Raw genomic sequence first — 21,125 nt, 5'->3', positions numbered from 1 at the left:
GGCTGCAAAGTGCTGCCCACATCCACCCTGTGACCACGGATTCGGGGCACACTGACCCTCATCCCGGTTCAGCCAGCTCTGGGGCAGCTGGCTGGGTGGGAGCACGCAGGGCTGGAGAGGTCCCTCTCCTCCAGGCTTGCAGTGGCAACACCCGGCCCCACAGGAACTGCTCCTGCTTTTCAGCAGCCCAGGGCCAGGCCTGCAGCCACAGGGCTGGTGCTGGTCCGTGGTGAGAGCTCAGCATCCCGTCAGGGATCGTCCTCATCAGGCCTGGGGAGCTGCTGGGCCTTGTTTTGCTGAATCATGGGAAGAGCAGCTACGAGAGTGACACACCTTGCTGCTGGCAGTCTCTGCTATCCACTGTCTTTGGGGACAAGTTTAGGACTGCACACGTGCAGTTTTTGCTGTGGAATTACATGTAATTAGGTCCTTTCACTGAACCCAGTGTCTCTTTTCAGGTATACAGCCCTAGAGAAAGGCTGGACTTTGTAGGAGAGATGTGTTCCAATAGATCATGGAACATATTTCATTAGGACAATAATTTATCCTTCTTATTTTCCTGAGGAATCCTTTGCCCACACTGCATGTAATGAATAGAGGCCTTTCAAATGATTCAGTGCCATGCTGTAAAATATCATACTTGGTTAAGCGTTTTCTGTGTATTTTTTCTGACCTAGACTCATATTCATGTCAACTCTCCATGATGCAGTGCTATAATATTAAAATTTTTGGTAGCCAATTGCTTTTGATATTTATATCCATTTTTAAGGGAATCACAATGAATAAATGTGCCCAGCTTTAACTTTATGCAAAATAAGCTGTGTATAAATCAGTAAATCATTAATAGAATGAATCATTTCCAAAGGCTGAAGACTGGATTGCATTTCAAACTTTCATCTGTTCTGTGTTTCAGAAATTATCCAAGGAGAAAACATGTTATGTGTGATAACTAAGGTCCCCAGCACAGACTGTTTACACAGTAGTGCTGGTTTATGTTTGATCCAATGATCTTTGTAAACCGAGGCATTGTGCACCAATTGTGCTTTGGTCCTGTTGTGCTTAATAGAAGTAGAATTTAAAAACTGAGAACAGCAAACAGCAGTGGAAAATGTGAAATTCCCATTTAACTCCTCCCTCAGTGATTCCCAGTTCCAGAAGTCAGAGTCAGGTGGCAAAGTTCTCTCTTCTATTAAACAACATGAAGGAGATAAAAGCAAAGGAGAGGGTGCTGACCCTAAGTGAAGAGGACAGGAAGGATGAAGATGCCTGTATAAGCACTAACTTCAAGTGCCAGACCTGCAAATTTGCCTTCCTGGTACCCCTGTCCCCACTTAGGGCTGGGACTGAGGAGTTGTGCACCTTCAAAGACCCTGCCAAGATTTCATTACGTTGAAAGTGTCTTCCCGTTTTGTAAAAATATTTTTTATTGTATCTATTCTTATTTTTACATAGCTTTTCAGAGCCATACCATCCAGCAAATCCCTGTAGGAGGGCATCCAGGTTTCCTAGCAAAAGCTAGTTCCTTCATTAAGCCTTGCCAGGGATATTGGCATGCAGTCCATTCCCTCTTCAAGGAATAAACAACCCCACGGGCAATGTTCGATATGATTCATTCTCTGTGTGACTGTGACAGCATCAGAACCTGCCTAATGCAGCTGGATCTGAGGCTGGTGGGAGGACTGAAATAACGAGGAGGCTCAGCACGGAGGGAGCAGAGCTGGGGCTGCTGTGCACAGCCAGGGACCTGCTGGCGATGCAGCACGTGCTCCGCTCCCCTGAGCAGCCCCAGGGAACGGGGAGCCTCAGCATTGCTTGGGAATGGTCTGTGAGGAGGAGCTGGGTCCTGTCAGGACATCTGGGCACTGGGAAACTGCCTCACAGCTGGGCCTCCTGCACTGAGGGAACAGCTGCTGCTCCTGTCTGGGCCCATCTCAGACACCAGTTGGAACAAGTGGATCGAACACTGGAGCAGGGGCTCTGCACCATTTCTGCATCAAGGAAAAACACCAGCACTGCCAGCTGAGAGGGGGCCAGGAGTCAATTCTCCAAGCAGAATCTGCCTGTAAGTGTGAAACTGCCCTGAGAAGAGGCAGCATTTCCCAGAATTTTTCTCATGTTGCCTAAATGTCTTTCATCTAGGGCATCTAAGACCACAGAAATTTTAACAACTTTTTAGGTGGCTATACTTTTTGGCAAAACCTTATTTTTGCTTCGCTCATCTAAATGTGCAGAATTCTTAATTTGGTGAGTGACAGTTAACAAGTTAGTGGCTGGGACAACAGTGAATTTAGCCACAAAACTAGAGAGGAAGGGAACTAGAGAATAAATCACAGAGAACAGTTAATACAAATGTGCGAGGTATGCTCACTATGATTAGGCTGCAGTCATATACAGTCCTGTAATTATTTGAAAATTGTCCAGAAATAAGTTCTCATGAGACCAAAATGAATGCAAAAAATGCTGTTTTAATCTTTTATTGAATCAATGAAATTTAGATTAGGCAGTCACTAAATTCCTGTTTACACAACAGACCTTAATGGTTCCAAAGGAAGCGCTCAAATGTAGTCGACAAATAATCCCTATTTATGAAAGCCCCATAATATGCATTTACATAATCCCCACTTAAAAAAGCTATATCAGCTCTAAAGTTCTTCAGCTCACAGATATGCCCCAGGGGATTAAAAGTAATAAACAAAACAAAGGGAAAAAGATGTACACACACATCCACCAACATGCACCACAGCCTTCAGGATTATCACACGCAGGAGGAGGCAGGGATAACCCAGCAGCTCTCCTCACCCCACTGCACCTCCAGCAGGGTTTGTGCATGTGCACAGCCATGAATCCATGCACATCTCCACCAGTGGCTCTGCATGACTTGGAGCACGTGTGTGGTGCTGCAGCGGCTTTATGGCTCTCCTGGCTTTCCTGTATTCTCCACAAATACAATGTTGGTTCATCCTGTATGTCCAGGAAATACCACCATGAAACAAACAGTTTTGCTCATGTTTCAAGGTGTATGTAGCAGCTTTAGAAAGCAGCTGATAGGACACAGAACTGGTGGGTTGTGCACTTTATTTGTACTCAAGATGACTGGACAGTTGCTGATATTCCCATGTGATGGACGTGGCATTTTGCTGTCGAGGTGCTGTCCTTGAGATAAGAGGGTATGAATGTTAATGTTGCTGAAGGGTTTGAATTTTAAAAAAGCTGTTCTTTACTGTGGAAAACAAGCTGCTTCTGAAAAGCTGGTTATTCAGAAGTGTGAATTTTGGAGATTGATTTCTTTCCTTCTGTAATTTTACCTTGTCTTTGCAGCTACCCACTGCTTAGGAATAAAATGTTACGAGTCTTGTCTGGTGAAGCCCGAGTTCTGAAATTCTGGTGGTTGGGTAAAATCTGAATTAGACTCAGTAAAAGTAAGAAAGGGAAAATAGAATTAATTTCCAGCTGTAGAGAAATACGTTTGCTGCCTGTCCATTCTGAATTCTCTGTGTGTCTTTTGCTTCACACCTCTTGATTAGCACTTAAAGTATAAATGAGAACACGGCAGCACATGACTATTGGTATTTACCCTCAGTGAATGCCAGCATTCAAGTGCTGTGGAGTTTTGTGTGCACAAAACTCATCCCTGCCCAGAGGTCCCGTTTGGTCATTCAGCTGTGCTGGTGCTGCAGGCAGAAACGAGAGCGATAGCTGGTGTGCAGCTGCACGCCCTGGCCTCTTCCCATCTGGCCCAGCCCTCCTCCAAAAGCCAAATGGGGTTTTTCTGCTTTGCTGGGGTAGGGCAGGGTCCAGTGTCCCCTCTTCTTCTTTACTGCTGCTGTCCCTGCCCACCACCCCTGGAGAGCTCTGCTGCCTTCATCCCAGGGAAGTCCCTCCTATCTCTGCATAATGGGCAGAAAAAATCTTCACCTTAAACCCAGACTCATTCCTGAGTCAGGTCAGGGGTAACAGGAGGGTTTAGCACCAGCTGCCTGAGGCACTAAGTGTTTCTTCCCAAAATAACACAGGAAGTTGGTAATTTCACTCTGTGTGTTCCCAGCTCAGTTCCACCTTAATAATGAAGCTTTTTGGTTTCCATGTAATGAAGATCTTTGCAGTTTACATAAAGCAACCACATGAATAAATAGTCAGTTTAGAACAGATAAGACCTGGGGGTGAGTTTGGTGGGGGTTCACCAAGAAAGATTATGCATTCAGCAGATAGAGGTGTCTATGGTTGTGGCATCACTTGATCTTGTCAATCCAATATCAACTCGAACATGGAGCAGAAGCAGCTGTTATTTTACTGGAGTGCAGTAACAGGATCTCAGGCATCCCCACACCTGCACCTGGTCAGACTCAGGAGCTCTCTTGTGCTTGTTCCTCTGCAGCCAGCACAGCAAAGACTGACTGCTGAGGATGGGGAATTGTACAGAGAATGGTTCATTTTTACATTTCCAAATCATATTCGCTGTAGGACATGGGTGTTCCACTCCACATTGGTTACTCTAATGATGCCCAGTTCCAGAGCTGTCTGTCCATATTGACAGGCCACACTTCCCAGGTTGGCTTCCCAAACTGAGATGTTTTGAGAAATGTACAGATACAGAGAAACAGGGAGGCAAAAATCTTCTTTGTGGCAAGGCTGAGGTGCAAGTGTTGGGAGAGGAAGGGAAGAATCCCTGTAATTTTGTTGTTACTACAAATTGTGCCTTGTTAAAACTCTCTACCTCAGGCTTTTATCTGCTATATTTGTGCTAATCCATATATTTATGCTTTGCCAGTATGGATTTAAAGTGGTATAATTCAGGTTATTGTCAAGACCAAGAGTCCTTCCTGTCTTCTGCCTGAACTGTCACAGTGTCATAATTGTTTCACTTTTGGTGACTTTTCATCAGCTCTTTTGTGATAACTGAGGCAGAAGGTGAGTTCAGAAGGAAGGAAAACATAAATTTTTAATGAAATTAACTTCTCAGGTGATGATGTGCTTCTGGAGAACAGGAATCAGGCACCAGCCTTCAGATAACTCTGCTTCCCCCTGCCCTCACCCCAGCACACCGAGTACCCCACGAGCCTGGTTCTTCTCACAGTGAACAGGGACCTGGGATTCAGCTCTAGAGAGCTGCTGGTGACTTTACAGGTCCCAGAGGTCTCTCCAGAGAAATGGAAGTGGTGAGCAGCTGGGGTAGAGGATAATGCCTGGGACAGCATCTCACTAAGTGCTCTTTTGTAATGATGATGCCACCAAAACATTTCTTCATCTCTTTTTGAGCCAAGCTCAGTGATGAAAATATCAAACCTGGCCAGTTCTGAGGCTCATCTTTGACCAAGTCACCCAGTAACTTCTCTTCATGTGTTGCTTCTCAGCATTTCTGCCCTCCCTTTGGCCATTTCATTAATCATTTAAATACTTCTGTTAACCTGTACTTCCTTCAGTCCCATAGAGAGCACTTGTGGGGGGTGAGCACCATGGAAACATCCAAATATAGCTGGATGTGTAGGCTCTTACCTGGAAGACAGTGTTTTCTTGTGCAAACAAACAGCATTGAACTGGGTGGGAGGAGCAGGTGCTGTAAGGGATAAACCTTTCCAGCCACACTGGATGAATTCATGCTGCTGCTGCTGCTGCTGCTGGGCCAGGAGGAGCTGAGGATGAGGAGGCTGCTCAGTGCTCAGGGTGTTCCATCTGTGAGTCACAGCTCTACAGGAGTCTCACCAGCCCCTTGGCCAGACAGGCTTTGCCTTCATTAACTCTTTCCTGTAGGAGACGTAGAAGCCAATTAATTACAACTTAGGCTTTATTCCATTAAACTCCTCTAAGCTCCAGGGGAAGAGCCTTAAGATTCTACTCTGATCCTGTTTCCACTGACGCCTGTAAAGTCTCTCCACAGACTTGGGTGGGAAGAGACATTAATTCCATGTTTGCTTTCAGCCTGGAGCATGGCCACTGCCAGGAGGGCCGTGCCTCTGAATGCAGCCCCTCTTCCCAATCAGCACCTGCTGCAGGGAGATGCAGTCTTCAGAGAATTTCTGCTGGTTCCAGGGACAACAGAACAAGTGGCCAGCCATTCTAGTTACCATCAAAACCTTTCTCCCCTGCTTGATCTCAAACTTCCATTCTGCTGCTCCCTGTAAAGACAAACCCTGAGCTGTTCACCTTTCCAGCTGAAGCGACTTCAGTTAATTGAATTTTCAAAGAGGGATGATCACATCTGAAATGACAGATCTCACACACTGTTGCTTTTAGAAGAGAAATCTTCACAAGCAGAGACTGTTGCAGGTCCACAAAGCTGGCAAGTGGGGAAGTCTTAGAAAAGAACTGTTCCTCAACCTCCTTTTCAAAAACTATTTGTGCTTCAAAGGCAGCAGAGGACTGAATGTAGGCTGGCTGTGTCCCACTGGACTGTGTTGTTGAGGAGGCAGGAGTGGTTCCTGCTGTGTTCCAGGAACAAGTACCATCACTAGTGCAGCCCCACAGACATGTCTTTGCACGGGTTCTGAGGCTGTAAGCCACTGTGCAGCCAGTTCTTTATTCACGAGCAGATTGCTTGGGGATTTGGTGGGATACCTTGTGGAATAGGTACAAAGTGATGAAAGAAGTGATATTATTTACACAGCATATGAAAATGCAACTGTTCTGTGTGCAGTTTTGGTCACTGCAATGTAAAATAATGTAAAATAGTAAAATTTGTAAAAAAAATGTAAAATAGTGAGCTGTTAAGGAGTGTCCAAAGGCAACAAAGAAGATGAAGGCTCTTGAGGGGAAGTTGTGTGAGGAGCAACTGAAGTCACTTGGTCTGTTCAGCTGGAGAAGAGGAGACTGAGGGGAGACTCATCACAGTTACAGCTTTCTGTGAGGAGAAAAGCAGGGGCAGGTACTGGTGTCTCTGGTGACCGGTGACAGGACCTGAGGGAATGGCCTGAAGTTGTGTCAGGGGAAGTTTTGGTTGGATATTAGGACCAGAGGGTGTTCAGGCACTGGAACAGGCTCCTCAGGGCAGTGGTTACAGCACTAAGCCTGACAGAGTTCAAGAAGAGTTTGGGCAGCACTCTCAGGCACATGGTGTGACTCTTGGGGATGTGCAGGGCCAGGAGCTGGAATCAATGATCCTTGTGGGTCCCTTCCAACTCAGCATATTCTGTTATTCTGTGATTGTGGATGTAGGACAGCAGAGTTCAAAGTCAAATTTCTCTTTGTTCCTGTGTGTTGCAAGTAGCTTACTGGCATGGGCCCAGGACTTCTCAGACAGGTTGCAGGATTGTCTCAGCCAAGCTCTGATCAGTGCCACAACTTGTATTTCTTGTATTTTGTTTAACTGTACTGTGGGCCATCAAACACCCACTGCAGTCAGCAGGCCCTCAGGATCTGGTCTTTCTCTCCAGTCATGGTGCAATGATGGGTCATCTCTTTACTCTGACTGCTGTTCTGAACCCTTTTATTCCCACTTATTTGGGTCAACATTTCCTGCAGCCTTCTCAACCAAATTCTGAGCAGCAGCATGGAAGACTTGCTTTCCACCTGCTGTAGTTGGCAGCTTGGATGTGTCCCAGTCTGTGATTGTCAGGAAGTGCTGATGATGACAACACAGCCTTCCCAGTGGGAATGGTCCTCCCCTTGCTTTTCAGACACCTGTGTACCCCAGGAATCGTGGGTTCAGGGGCTCTGCCTGTTCCTGAGAGCACAGTGAGCACTGCGCTGTTGACAGCTGCACCCCACTCTTGGCAAGCTTGGACCATGGGCAGGTTTAGACACCTGTTACAGTTCTTATCTGGGCGAGGCAAGGCTCACAGAACGGTCCTACAGACCTATCAGACACAACAGCTGTTTGTTCTGTGGCAGCACTGGCGGTGGGTGGAGCACCACGGACTATTAGAAGAATTTTCTTTCCATACCAGGCAGCGAAACTGACTTTTGCTAGAATGTGTTTTCTTTCAAATTCCTATCCTGAGATCCTCAAGGCACATAACTTAAAGGTGGAACATCAGCAACTGCACTGGTGTGGGAGCTCGTATAGCCCCTCTGCATCGCTGCAGAGCTGCAACTGCTCCCCCAACACAACGCAGTATTTTCATTAGATACCCGACCTCTGGTTCTGATTAAATAACTTGTATAATTAGATTGAGACATCTGCTTATCCCTGGGGGAAGAAATCCCTTTCAGCACTGGACTCAGTCTGATTTGGTTAATTACCTTAGCAGTACTGTATTAATACATAGGTTCTTGATGGCAAGGAGCTGTGGTGTTAGGTCTGTTCCTCCTTGCTTTCACAATACTATAGTAAGAGTGTTGTATTACTATATTTTATAGGTTATATAATAATATTTATATAAGATATAAATATATATAATATGTATGTTATATGTATATATTTTATATACAATATATATATATTTATATACTATATAGATAACTCTATATATTTTAATATATTTATATATAATATATATGTAATATTATATATATGATATATTTATATACAATCTATAATACTATCTAGTATATTTATACATTATGCATTATAGATTATAGATTACATAAAAATATATATATTATTTCTATAATATATTATTATATATTATATATATAATATATATATTTACTATTATCATTGTAATACTATTGTAAGAGCCCAGTATTTCCCTCCTCTTTTTACTCATGCTAACACTCTCCTTCACTTTACTCTTTAAGTATTCCCTGTTTCACCTGCCTGTAAATACAGTTTCCAGGTTCTTTGTTGTACACGTGAGGATAATCTATTCCCAGTGGCTGCTCAAAGCAAGGCATCCTGTGGTACTTGTGAGTAATTAAGATTCTCAGGGTTCTTTAGCAATGTGAATTTCTCTCAGTGATTACCATTGGCATTGCTGTTTTCCAGTTCACCCTCCAGAGGCAGAGCAGTCCACGTGCACATGGACAAGGTGGAAAGTGGAGGGAGCAATGTGGGAATGCACTTGGATTTGCAGGTTTGGTTTGTTGTTTTTTTTTGTCCTCTGGCACTTACAAGGTTGAACATCTGTGGGCAACTGCAAGATACTCAGATTCTGTCCTTTGCTGAAGCCTGACCAAAAGTGAACAAACATTTGCTGAAAAAGATGTAACTGAGATTTGTATCCAAAAATCCTCAGAAGAGGCAGGAGCTCTGGGGTAGAGCTCTGTCCTGCTGACAGTGGCCAGGGGCCAAGGCCCTCCCTGCACACCCACCAGTCTGAGCACCCCAAAATCTCAGCTGATTATTCAAACAGGCTGATCTGAGGCCCCAAAAGCACTTCTGGCAGTGCTGAGAGATGAAGCAGGAACGTTATGCAATAGAATCTTTTTCCATCCACAGATGGAAATACCTAGTAAAGTATAAATCATCTATTTGATAACTGAGCTATTGTGGAACTAGAGTTTCTGACTTCCCAGGGAAAATTCAATTCTCAGAACCAATAGTATTTACTATTTATATGACTTGCCAGCCTATCTAAAGGCTCATCCTTTTCAGAATGCTCTACAGGTAGCCAGAAGGTGCTTTCAGAAAGAATTGTCCAGATACTCTTCAAAGTAAAAAAAATATATTTAGTGCAGAATTTAATTGTAACACTAAATCTGGAATTTTTAGGAAAAAAGGTACTTGGGGTGGAAATCATGGTTGAGGAGAGGGACAGGAATATAACATCAAATGTCAGAGGACAAATACTCTGTCCAGCAGCAAAGGTGTAGGGAGAATTGGTCAGGACAGCACAAAGCTCGCCCCAGTGCCTCTCCAGAATAGTCCCAGGGCCTGACAGCTTGCAGAGATCTCCCATGACAGAAGTGAGATTTGTTATTCAATAGCCACTAGCCTTTTTTAACCCTTCCATAACTTTGGTTTATTTTTTTTTTTTTTTCTATTTATGTAAGCCTTCAGCATGCACAGCATTCTGCAGCAAAAAATTCTGCAGATAAATGACACTGTGCAAAAAGCCATGTTCTTCTTCTGTCTGAAGAACCAGAAGCAGTGAACAAGTCACCTCTGTGTGATCTTCATGTTACTCACAATTCCAGAGACTGCTCACAGTCCTGCAGTCACATCTTCTCACACTGAGGAATCACAGTCTGGGGAGCTGTGCTGCTGTGGAAGGTGTTCTATACCCCACATCAACCTTGCTGCACTTTTCTGAATATTTTTTGGTGAACAAATATTCTTTGTCAATTAGGAGAGAGAAAGAATTGAACAGTTTAACTGGATTTTGGTGACTTGTGTTCCCAAGACTACTGGGCCACCCAAAGCAGCAGCCAGGGGAGAAGTGCCTCTTAGGAGTCAAAACTGCTGTGGGGCAAACACATTCCATTTGAAAATACTTGAAGGCAACAAAATTGCACAGTCTGTTTTTTGTTACCATCTAAACCAGCCCTTTGCTGGGCAAATGGTATCAATAAGCTTTCTCCCATTCCTCCTGAACAAACCAGAGGGGAGGTGGGCAGGCACTGTGGAGGAGGCAGAAGCAGCAGCAGTGTTCATCAAAGGAGTGCTCTCTCTCCTGCCACACCAGCTCCAGTTTGTGCCAAGGAACTTTTTGCCTCTTTTTTCTAGGTTGGGAGGCGAGTGCAGGTTGGATTTTATCCTGGGTACTTTTCATTTCTTGTAACTTTCACATGGAAGCATGAAATATAGCCGGATACATTTCAAGCAAGGCAATGGATTACCTTGTACCGACATGCAGGCCCAAGGTGTCCATTATTTATAGACCTCATTTTCTTGTAGCAGATTTGCATAGATGAGCTCCCAGAGGATGACAGGCCAGAGCTGTGAGGCTCACGAGTCAGTGTGGTTACAGGGAGCGGGGTAATCCAGCAGCCAGGCATCACTTCGTGTTATGTTGCACCAAGACTGAACCAACCTGGCCACAGATTGTGGAAGAGTCTGGAAAAAAAAAAGGGACAGAGGAAAATTTTGCCAGAAAACAGAGACTGCTGAGTTCTGGAGGCGATGTGTCGTGATTCCTCACATCACTTTGGTGTTATTACTGCTTAGCAAGTCCAGTGACCACATCCAGATCTGGCAGTGCTCTGCAGCCACAGTGTTTGGGGGATTCAGGCCCTGTCAGGGGGCTGAGGTCTCATCTTGTCACTTGGAGTAACTTTCAGCTTGAGAGAAACTGCTTTGTGAGAAGCTACACAAACACTCCTATACCAGGCTGGAAACACACTGCCAGGTGTCAGCTGGGTGGATTGCTGCTGTTGTCACTGAATGAATTAAAGTATTGATCTGCCAGGAGCCAGAATGTCAAGGGAGACTTGTTTCCCTCTCTGGTGGCAGCTCAGAAATGGTCCTCTGGGGATGAGGCTTAGCAGTGCATGTGCTAGGAGAAGGGTCCATCTGCTCCCATCTGCAGCTCAGCTCTGAAGGCAGGGAGCCACCAGTGTAAGGCAGAAGGGATCACAGTGTCTGCCTGTTCCTGAAAGTGTCACAGAGGCCATATGTAGCTCATGAGAAGGGGTCAGTGGCTGATGTTCCCTTCTGAGAGTTTCTGCAGGGAGAACATGCTGCTGGGAGGGGAGGGAAGGGCTGGCACAAGCCGTGCTGTGCTGGCATTCCTGCTCCTGAGAGGCTTCCCCAGGGTGGGAGCCCTCCTGTCCCTGCTCCCTGCACAGCCCTGCAGCTGCAGGTGGCACAGGAGCCAGCTCTGCCACCAGGGAGAGGCTGAGCAATGTTAGATCCAATTGCACAAAGCTGCATCATGTACCACAAAACCAGATTTGCTTAGCTAATCCTCTGATTGATTTGAAGGCCTTGCTGAGACTAAAAGACTATTAAGAGATTTGTGCTGGCGGCACCTCCCAGCACAGGAACCAACTCCCCTCCCTTGCACCTGATGTTTCCTGGCCCTGGCCTGAGACCCTTCCCAGCAAAGGTCAGTCCTTGGCTCCCCCACTGAAATTCTATCAACTTTCTCCTTGCTGAAGCTCTCTCTGGAAGATGAACACTCATGCACAGAGGCCTCATGGGGTGCCAAGTCCCAGTGCAGCTCTCCAGGCACCGGCTGCAGTTGAGCATCCCCTAGAGACCCCCTCTCTGCTGTGGAATGCTGACCCCTTGTTCTGCCACCAAGGGGGCACAGGGTCTCTCATCACAACCCTCAGGAATTTCAGCCCAGTGTGCTTGGCTGTTTCCCTTATAATTGTCCTCTTGATCTTTGAATCTCACTGTTAGAAATGCCCTTCCCCATCTCACAGAGCATTAATGTTGCCTTGTGCTCAGTCTGGCAGAAGCCCTGCAACACTCCTTATTGTTCCCTGTTTCCCTGCTTCAACATCCCCAGCCCAGTTTGGATGGGGTACAACGTGCTGAGTGTGCAGACCTGAAACACTTGCTCTTGCCTTTGACTACTCATGTGCCTGCCTGTTTTTCCCAGCACCTGCCTCCTCATGTCCAGATTCAAACTCCAGATAATGTAGCCTGGCTAGCCTCCTGGGCAGGGCTGTGTATGCTGGGAGAAATGCTGGCCTTGAAAATTGGGTGTGAGTCTGTGGGATTCCTCAGATACTTTCTGCCACTGGGATTGTCTGGAAGATGCTGAAGTCAGACTCTCCATTCCAGATATCTCAAGTTTACAGCAGAAATTATGCCCAGTGCCTGGCAGGCCACTGTCCCAGCCATGGTGCACTGAGTCACAAGCAACCATGTCACAGAAGATCTCCAAGGAGACTTTTTAAGTCACTCTGATCACTGCTCCACTCCAGACTTTGCCCACAGCTTGCTGAGCCTCAGCAAGAAGAGCCACACAGCAGAGACCATCTCCAGCACAGGATGGTGCTGGGCACAGATGGCACTGAGTAGAATCTAGGCATGCTTGGCTGTGGAGGACTGATCCTGAGGCATAGAGAAAAACCAGATCCCAGCCCTCTCTCTGGTGCTGGCCCCAGTCTGGCTTATGAGGCTCTAAGTGGAGCAGGGAGATGCAGACTCCTGGATTTCCTCTCTTGGTTCTGCTACAGCTGCAGATGTGGAAGTTTTGGAGTGCACCCATGTAGTCCTGAGCATCACCACCCAGTCTGCTCACCAGGCACAAACAAAAAACAAAAAATGGTGCTGCAAAGCTCCAGCAGGGCAGGGACACGAAGCTTTGTGTCAATCAGATGCTGCTGCCAGGTGCACTCAGTGCAGCAGCAGCCTCTCAGCCATGTGTGCCAGGTGATGCTCGTCCCAGTCCCAGGGCACACCTGTGCACAGTGCAAGAGACCCACCACAGACTGCAAGCTGAGCCAGCTGAAAAGGAGGTTTTTAACAGCATCTTGAAAGAGGATGAAAAACTCACGGGAGGGCTCGTAAAGTGCCAGAGGCAAATGAAAAGATCCCAAACCAAGACGTGATTCTAAAGAACCAAACTCTTTTTCTGGCTCCAGTGCCACTTTTTATCCCTGCTACAGGACTGAGAATATCTGAGATCTGGTAGCTTTTGCTGAAAGAGCAGTGCACATACTGAAGAGCACAGAATGGGAATGAAGGTCTGGTGACGTTCCCAGAACCTGGAATGCTCCAGCACAAGCATTGGAGGGTTTTTCAATGAGCACATGAAGCTGCTTGTGAGGATGCTCAGGAAAGGAGGAAGCAGGAGATTGCAAACCATCTCATGCTGGTATCAGTTGTATGTTACACAGTGAGTAAACAGTGTGAAACACCTGTGTAACAGGGGCTTATTGAAAGTAGGCTGTGCCAAGCAATTCCAAAATCCTGTTTCACCTGAGACAACAACTTTGTAGTTGCTTGGATTAATTTTTATTGCAATAAAACAGTTGATATAATGCTGCATAACGAGCTTCAAGCAGGGAACTTGGAGCACAGTTCCCAAGGGGCAGAGCAGAAGGGGCTGGTGAGCAGATGGGAGCCCAGGGTCATCACCAGGGGCTGCCTGCCCTGGGAACTGGCATTGCCAAGCCAGCAGTGGGGTACAAACTGAACCCACAGAGGGTCCAGTTCACAGGCACATCCATCTTGTGGGGCAGAGATGGACAGCAGGATTCTGTGAGCCTCTCACTTCAAAAGGTTGGTGGCCATGACGGGCAGAGAATCTGCTGGGATCACACCAGCTGCCTTGTTCCTGCTTTGGAAAATGCCATGAGAATTGGGAAGCTGCAAGACAGGAATGTGGGCAGAGACCTGACGGATCCCTGTAGCTCAGCTGAGCAAAGCCCTGTTAATAACCTGAAACCCCCGAGGGAGGGAGGGACAGCCAGTTCTGGTTTTGCTTAACCAGGGTCTCCTGCCATTACAACATTATAATATCAAAGAACTTTGTGTTGAGAACTAGATACAACAGCAAGTGCACCCCCAAAAGGACCAGTCCTTAAGATCTCAGTGGAGTTTGCTGCAGGAGGGTAGAATTTAAGTCTCAGTCTGGAGAAACAAAGACTCAGAGGACAGGATCAGTCCCTAATTACCTCGCAGTTAATGTGAATATGCAGGAGGATGAGGAGAGGGAGGGGCAGGAGACACAAGCATGAGAAGCACTGATGTGGAGCTAGGGAAGGGAAAGTTTAGGCTGGATGCAAGGGGGTAGAAAAAAGGCCTTAAAAATTACTGATGTAAGACATTCCTACAGGCAGCAGGCTAAAAATATTGTCACAGGAAATACTTACATAAAGTCAGATGCAGTTTGAGTAGGGAAGGTACCATTAATGATTCAGTGAAGGACCTGGCTCAGAGTTCTGGCAGGACCCAGCTGTCCATCCCAGTCCACCCTTGTCAGTCATTGCTGGTGGCTTCCAGACAGCCCTGGGCACTCTGTGTCTCTGCTGGGAAAAATCTGATCGTGTAACCAAGGCATCATCCAAGGCATCACTTTCAGCCAGAATTCTTTGGACATTTAACATGCTAATATTTAAAATAGAACAGAGATTATTTAGAAAACACTCCAGAAGACTAACTCTCTCTTTTCCCAGGGAAAGAGTATTTGCAGCAAGCACCAGGTGCTGCTGTGTTTTAATCTAAGTTAAGAGACTCCTGTTGGAGTGATTACTCTCCATAAATCATGCTCAGTCTCACATCCCCTCCATCATATCAAGGTATACCCCTCTATGAACACATCCAGTTAGACATCCACTCCATTGATCATGTTCACTCAGACTTCCACTCAGCCCATCCCAGCCAGCCTCCTGCTGCATTATTCTTCAGTGTCCACAGACCTTTACAGTTTTTATTTCCAATAACCTCAGACTGCAAACAGAAGGTGGTTCCTAGACATGATGGATGAAATAATGTCGAACAAATCCTATGACCCAAACCCCAAGTAACAAAAGATGTGCTAAAATAAAAAAATGTTAATATAGAAGCTTTTGAGCAATTAGGAATAACCTTATTAATAATTTGAATATTTTCCAATGAATTGTCTAACCTATCTCTCATGAGACTAACTTCAAACAGTTTGAGAATTAGAACTTGGCTGCACTTGTTAGGGATGGAGCCAGACAACAAGAACAAGTAAACCAAATGGTAACATAAATTTCAGTGAAAACATGATTGTACTCTGTTAGTGAACTAATGGTTTTGGCTGAGAATATACATTTACCAGACCGTCCCTTTGTATGTAATGAGTCAAATCCAATTTCCTATCATCAAACTTTTAGATGGCTGAAAAGAAAAATGTTTAATTGAGTTGAACTTTTACACTGAATTTTTAAGTTTTGCTGATTGTGGACTGTTACACTGACCAGGTTTCTCCCCTAGTCTGAGGTGTTACTTCTGCATTTCAGGAAATAAGCAAGAGGCACATCTGGCAAACAGGTTATTTTGAAGGGGACTACACAGAAATAATTGAAGGAATTAGAAGCTGGCCTAAAATCTCTGATCCAGGATCTGGGAAGCAGTGCTTCCATATTTATTTAACAGTGAGAATGTATCAGTTTGGTCAAAATCATGGAAGATCTAATAATCTCAAGGTTACACTTATAGTTATGGTAGGCTTTAATGAGAAGCACTCTGTTCCATGGGAGATGAACTAGTGGTTCCAGCCACAGCAGTCTGATAAAAACTCCCACTAACAATAAATATCTAATCTTTCCACCTGAGCTTGTACTTGGCTACTTCCTAAAAGAACTGTCTAAAGTCAGGAGAACCTGCTTTGGACTCACAGCTCAACCTTTGAGTTTCGGGAGTGGGCCTGTCCACAGCTGAGGAGAGTCTTCTGATTCCTTCCCACCAAAAATCTTGTTTATTGTAGCCTCAGATGAATCTTTCCTATAACTGTGGTTAACCTCTTCCTATAGTTAGGCTTCTTATGATTCACCTATGCTAAGTATTTTGCAATTAAACTCCCCCATAGAGCAAACCAAGCCTTTATTACAGCTGCAGAAGGCTTCTTTGTCTGGCTGAACCGGGTCTTCTGCTTTTGTTCCCATGACTTTTTCCTAACAAGTTTGCAGGCTCTCATCCCTGGATTGCTGCTGGGACCATAAACTTTCATGAGATGGTTTTAAAGTACAGACAGAAAAGGTGGTGGTGGTGGGGGGTCTTTCAGTCTACTTCATACAGGTCTCTATTCTTTGAGGTTAGAAATTTGTTCTCTGTTGAAAAACAATGATTTTATGAGATGGGTGAATCACACATTTTCCTCTAGCAAAATGAGCCCCCAAAAAAGAGCAAGGTACGTATCTCAGGGTGTGGCTAAAATCACAAACAAGCAACTGGCAGAAAAAGGACTTCTATCACAATGAAAACAAATCTGTGCCATGCCAACAGCTCCAAAAACAAATGCAGGAAAATAAGATCTAAAATATTATATCACAGTCATAGACACTTCTGAGTAAAAAATCAGTATTGAAAATATCTAATTATTAGTGAAATCTATTAACAAAACATTTTATGTTCTGAAAGACTACTCACAGTTCAGTAACAATCCCTCAGCTTTTCTATGTGAGGGCTTAAAAGCTTTTCAATAAATTGAGGGGAAGAAAAGAATGGTTTACTTCTAAGTCTAAGCCAAAGTTTGCTGTGTAGTTAAAAAGAGTAAATGAACTTGTGGATGTGACTCCTCTGTTTCCTTCTCACACAGTGTCTTCTACACTTGAACGACAGAGCACAGCACCTGAACACGAAGGCTTCATGTTTTATTAATGGTGTCCAATTCATTTCCTGTTTTCATGCTGATAACCTACTGAGGGAGAGGAAGGGAACTCAGGTGGCAAGACCTCAGATCCATTTTTCTTATACCCATGAACAGTTCACAAGTGGGTATTTCACTAGAAAAATCTCTTTATTGCATGTATTACTGCATTCTCTGGGAAGCTTCACTCGGACGGCTTCTCTGCTGCTGGCATACACCTCTGAAAGAATAAATGTTTTCAAGGCAAGTTCTCTTCAGGGTGAAAGCTTTCAGGTTTTAGTTCAGTCAGTGCCCAGTAGTTATTTTCACTACTGTCCTTTCCACAGGACTTAACCTCATAATACACCACATTACTACCCTGCAGAAATCTCCTTGTCAAACAAAATTCACGTTAGCAATACTGTCCTGAGTTTCTAGAAATTCCAATTTATCTCCCATTAAGACAAACCAACACAGTGGTCAGGCCAGTAGATATTCACAGAGATTTTTCAACTAAAATAATGTTCCTAGTCCTGCAGAATGTTCAAGAAACATTCCTAGTCCTGCATCACTGTTCAAGAAAAAATCCCCATTTCTCAAGCTGGTAATACAACAAAGTCCTGGGTCTCATGAAACACTCCTGCAGTTAACATAAAATAAATTCAGAGAAGAAAAACTGAAATTCCCCAGTGATTCTTGTACTGGCCATAGATGCCCTAGTCTGTCTCAGTGCTTCTCATTCCCTCAGAGCAGCAAATGTTTTAACAGCAATGACTTGCCTCTAAGCAGCTGCTTCCTATAGCACCCCTTGGCCACTTTCCCAACAAGAAGAAATCCCTTTTCTGTGAGCTGCCAGTGTGGTCATGCTCCGTGGCCAGGGGTGGGCTGCACCACTGAGCTCCTGGGGTTTCTTTTAGGACATTTTTCTTTGGAAGATAAGCAGAACTGCAATGAGATTGTAACCTCCGTTCCGTTGGCAGGCAGGAGTGTGCCTGGAGGGGCAAGTGCAGGTGTGTGGTCTTGGGTGTGGGGAAGAAAGGAGAAGGGTGGTGACCTGAATGTTGGAATGGAGTTCAGAGCAGACTTTTTTTGGCTTCCTTTTTGTGTTTTTTTGTTTTGCCTTTCCTCATGTTGGGAACCCCACGCATGCAAACGCAGGAGTTCCCTGTCCTAGCAGAAGTGCAATGAAAGCACACCAGTGATGTGTCCCCTTCTGCTTTAGGAACCTCCTGGCTGTGGACAGCCACACTTAGGCCTTCCTCTGAAACCACGGGGACTAGAAATAGCATTATTTTTTTTTTCAATAATGGAATTATTAAAAAATAATAATCTTACATGAGAATGAGGATTCTTGTGTCAGTGAGGACTTTGTAAGTGAGGACTTGTGGAGCTAGAACATACAAGACTCTCCAAATGCTGCAATAATAGTTTTAAAATATGAAAACTGGCACTTAAATATGCAACTTAAAATATGAAAACAGTGATTTTCCTGCTATAAACATTTCCTGCTATAAACATTGAGCTTGGACCTAATATACACAAACCTGTATGTCCCACTTGAGACTCGTGCTCAGTTTTTATGTGTCTCAATTCTACGGACCTGGGCTGAAAGAGAGAACTGAGAGCACTCTTAAACAGCAGACAAATTTTTTTACATGTTGCCAATCTCCAGTGACAGAGATTCCATATGTTTACATGTTTTCTATTTAGTCATTCTTCCTGCTCATTTCCAGATGCACAGCAGCTGGAAAAAGTCTCCCAGATTTCACTGAAGCACTGGCTTCTCTTCAGTAGAGTGTACGAATTACTTTGTGCCTTCAAATCACCCTCATGCTTGGGCATCTGAGTACAGAATTTGATTTATTTTTTTTCAAAATCGAAATGAAAGCTTAGATTGAATTTTCAAGCCACGAAACTGAAGTGTTAGGCAGTGTAAAGCATCAGGGAAGCTGCCGCTCCTGAAGGTCTGACTGGGCACAAAGACAAGAAGCCACATTCCCATCCCTAGCACTAAGATATCTGTTGCAGATAAAACTTTGTGAGTGGTTGGCTCATCCAACCCAGCTGGCATTGCTGGCAGTTTTGTTCTCTTTTTGAGGTTTTACTTCCCCATAGATGTGCATGGCACTGTATTTAAATATATTGTAAATACTGTAGGTATTGACTCCCTGTACACACTACCTGTGAGTGTGCTTGTGCTTTAACATCTGAAAACAATGATGTTCTTTGTGGAGGCAGCACATGTAATAATAATAAAAAATTATTATTATTATTATTATTATTATTATTATTATTATTATTATTATTAATAATAATAATAATAATAATAATAATAATAATAAATCCTAATTGGTGCAAGAGGTTTTCTGACTGAGGGGAAAAAATTAATCAGTTTGAAATCACTGACCTTTCTTTACAGTCATCTGCCACTTTGAATACTGATTATTCTCATGTTGGGCTGTAAGAGGATGGATATTTACCACTGAAAAGAGAAGAGCCACCAATTCTCAAGGCATCACCAGGCTCTGCAGACAGGTATTGTCATAGGGTGGCATGTTATGTAAGAACTCCTTAAATGCAAGTTACTGTACATTCTTGGCAGCAGACCACATAAAATTTCCCTTCAGATGTTGATGGGCTGAAAAAAAAAAAAAAAAAAAAGAGAAAGAAAAAAAGAAAAATATGAAAATCATCTTATCATTTACAATGCAAATCTTGGAATGAAAGTTTGTAAATTAAACTAGAGATTCACCTAAATTAAGCTGGCATTCTATTCTGGTGCTTCAAACTTTGAAAACATTGCTGGCTGACAAAACAAGCCCTGGAATGATTAGCAAAACCCTCCTTCAGAGGCAGCAGACAAGCAATCCCTTTGAACCTTCACAGCACATCATAAACGCTCAGCAGAGTTACAGTGTGGCAGTCCCAGTGCTATCAATTATTTACCCTTTTTCTGTTTACCTTCAGGCAGCAAGTAATTATTTTTAAATATTAATTTAGTTGTGTCATGTACAGTTTGTGGTTTAGCCCTGAGATCTGAGATACAGAAAAGCAAACTGCATCTCAAATCACATTTAGCTGGTGACGCATTGATAGCCAGATCCCCACTTCAGTTACTCAGCTTCTCCCATCATTAGAAACAGAACTCTGCTCATTGCAGGAAAGTGAAAGCAATTTTCTTAATAGGAAAGGACACTTTTTTTGGTAGCCTAAAAGTCTCAGAAATTGAAAAATCTATTGTATTCTAAAAAGTTGTTTTTTTCAGATGAAGACTTTTTTTTTTCTCTCCCTCTTTTTGTTTCTCTCAGATATTTCCCCAGAGTGTTTATTTTTCTTTATCCTCAGCTAATTTAGGCTACAGAGAAGTTGGCTGTTGTTTCTGCAGCCCCAAGAGAAAAAGGTCTTGGAGAAAAGGCTCACCTTCCTGCACTGAAATCACCACTTTTTGGAGCCTGAAAAGAGAGGATGCTTCTTGTCAGCTCATATGAGTGCCTCTCCACAGGGGACTGGTTCTTTCTTTTTAAAAGTTTATAGTAGAAAAACAAATACTCATTTCGATGTCTCTGCATGAAGGCGCAGATGAGTCCACAGAGAGATCAATGCTGGTTCCACTGACGACAGCAAGATTGGGCTCTTCCTGAGGAAAAACATTTTGGTATTTTGGAGTAGTTTGGTTTGCCCTGCTGCACTTTCAGCTCTTTCTTAGCGTAAGGTCTTGCAAAAAGCTCGATTTTAGCTGTTTCTGGGACAGAATCAAGGAGAACTGGAACTCTGACAGTCAAACTTGTGTAATGTCACACTTGTGTTCTGGTGGCACTTGTCAGCCTTGTCACCCATTGCCCACCCTGCTCTAGGTTCTACATGATTCTCTCAACACCAGAAACAGCTCCTGACAAAGAGCAGTCACAATTTGGACTGAGATGCTGCAGTGAGAAACAAAAAAAATGAGGAAAACCAAAAGATTCAGGAATGAGCAAAGATGTAAACACCACTCCAGTGAAGGAATGGTTGTAAAATTACCCAGTAAATATCATTGTTTCAGGAAAAAACACTTGTGTTGAGACCGAAGTGTCACAAAAGTAGTCATCAAACCTGCAG

This window comes from Cyanistes caeruleus, chromosome 26 (genome assembly GCF_971803275.1).
Source record: "Cyanistes caeruleus chromosome 26, bCyaCae1.hap1.1, whole genome shotgun sequence".
Lineage (NCBI taxonomy): Eukaryota > Metazoa > Chordata > Aves > Passeriformes > Paridae > Cyanistes > Cyanistes caeruleus.
The sequence above is the reverse complement of the archived record's forward strand: the minus strand, read 5'-3'. Positions refer to the sequence as shown.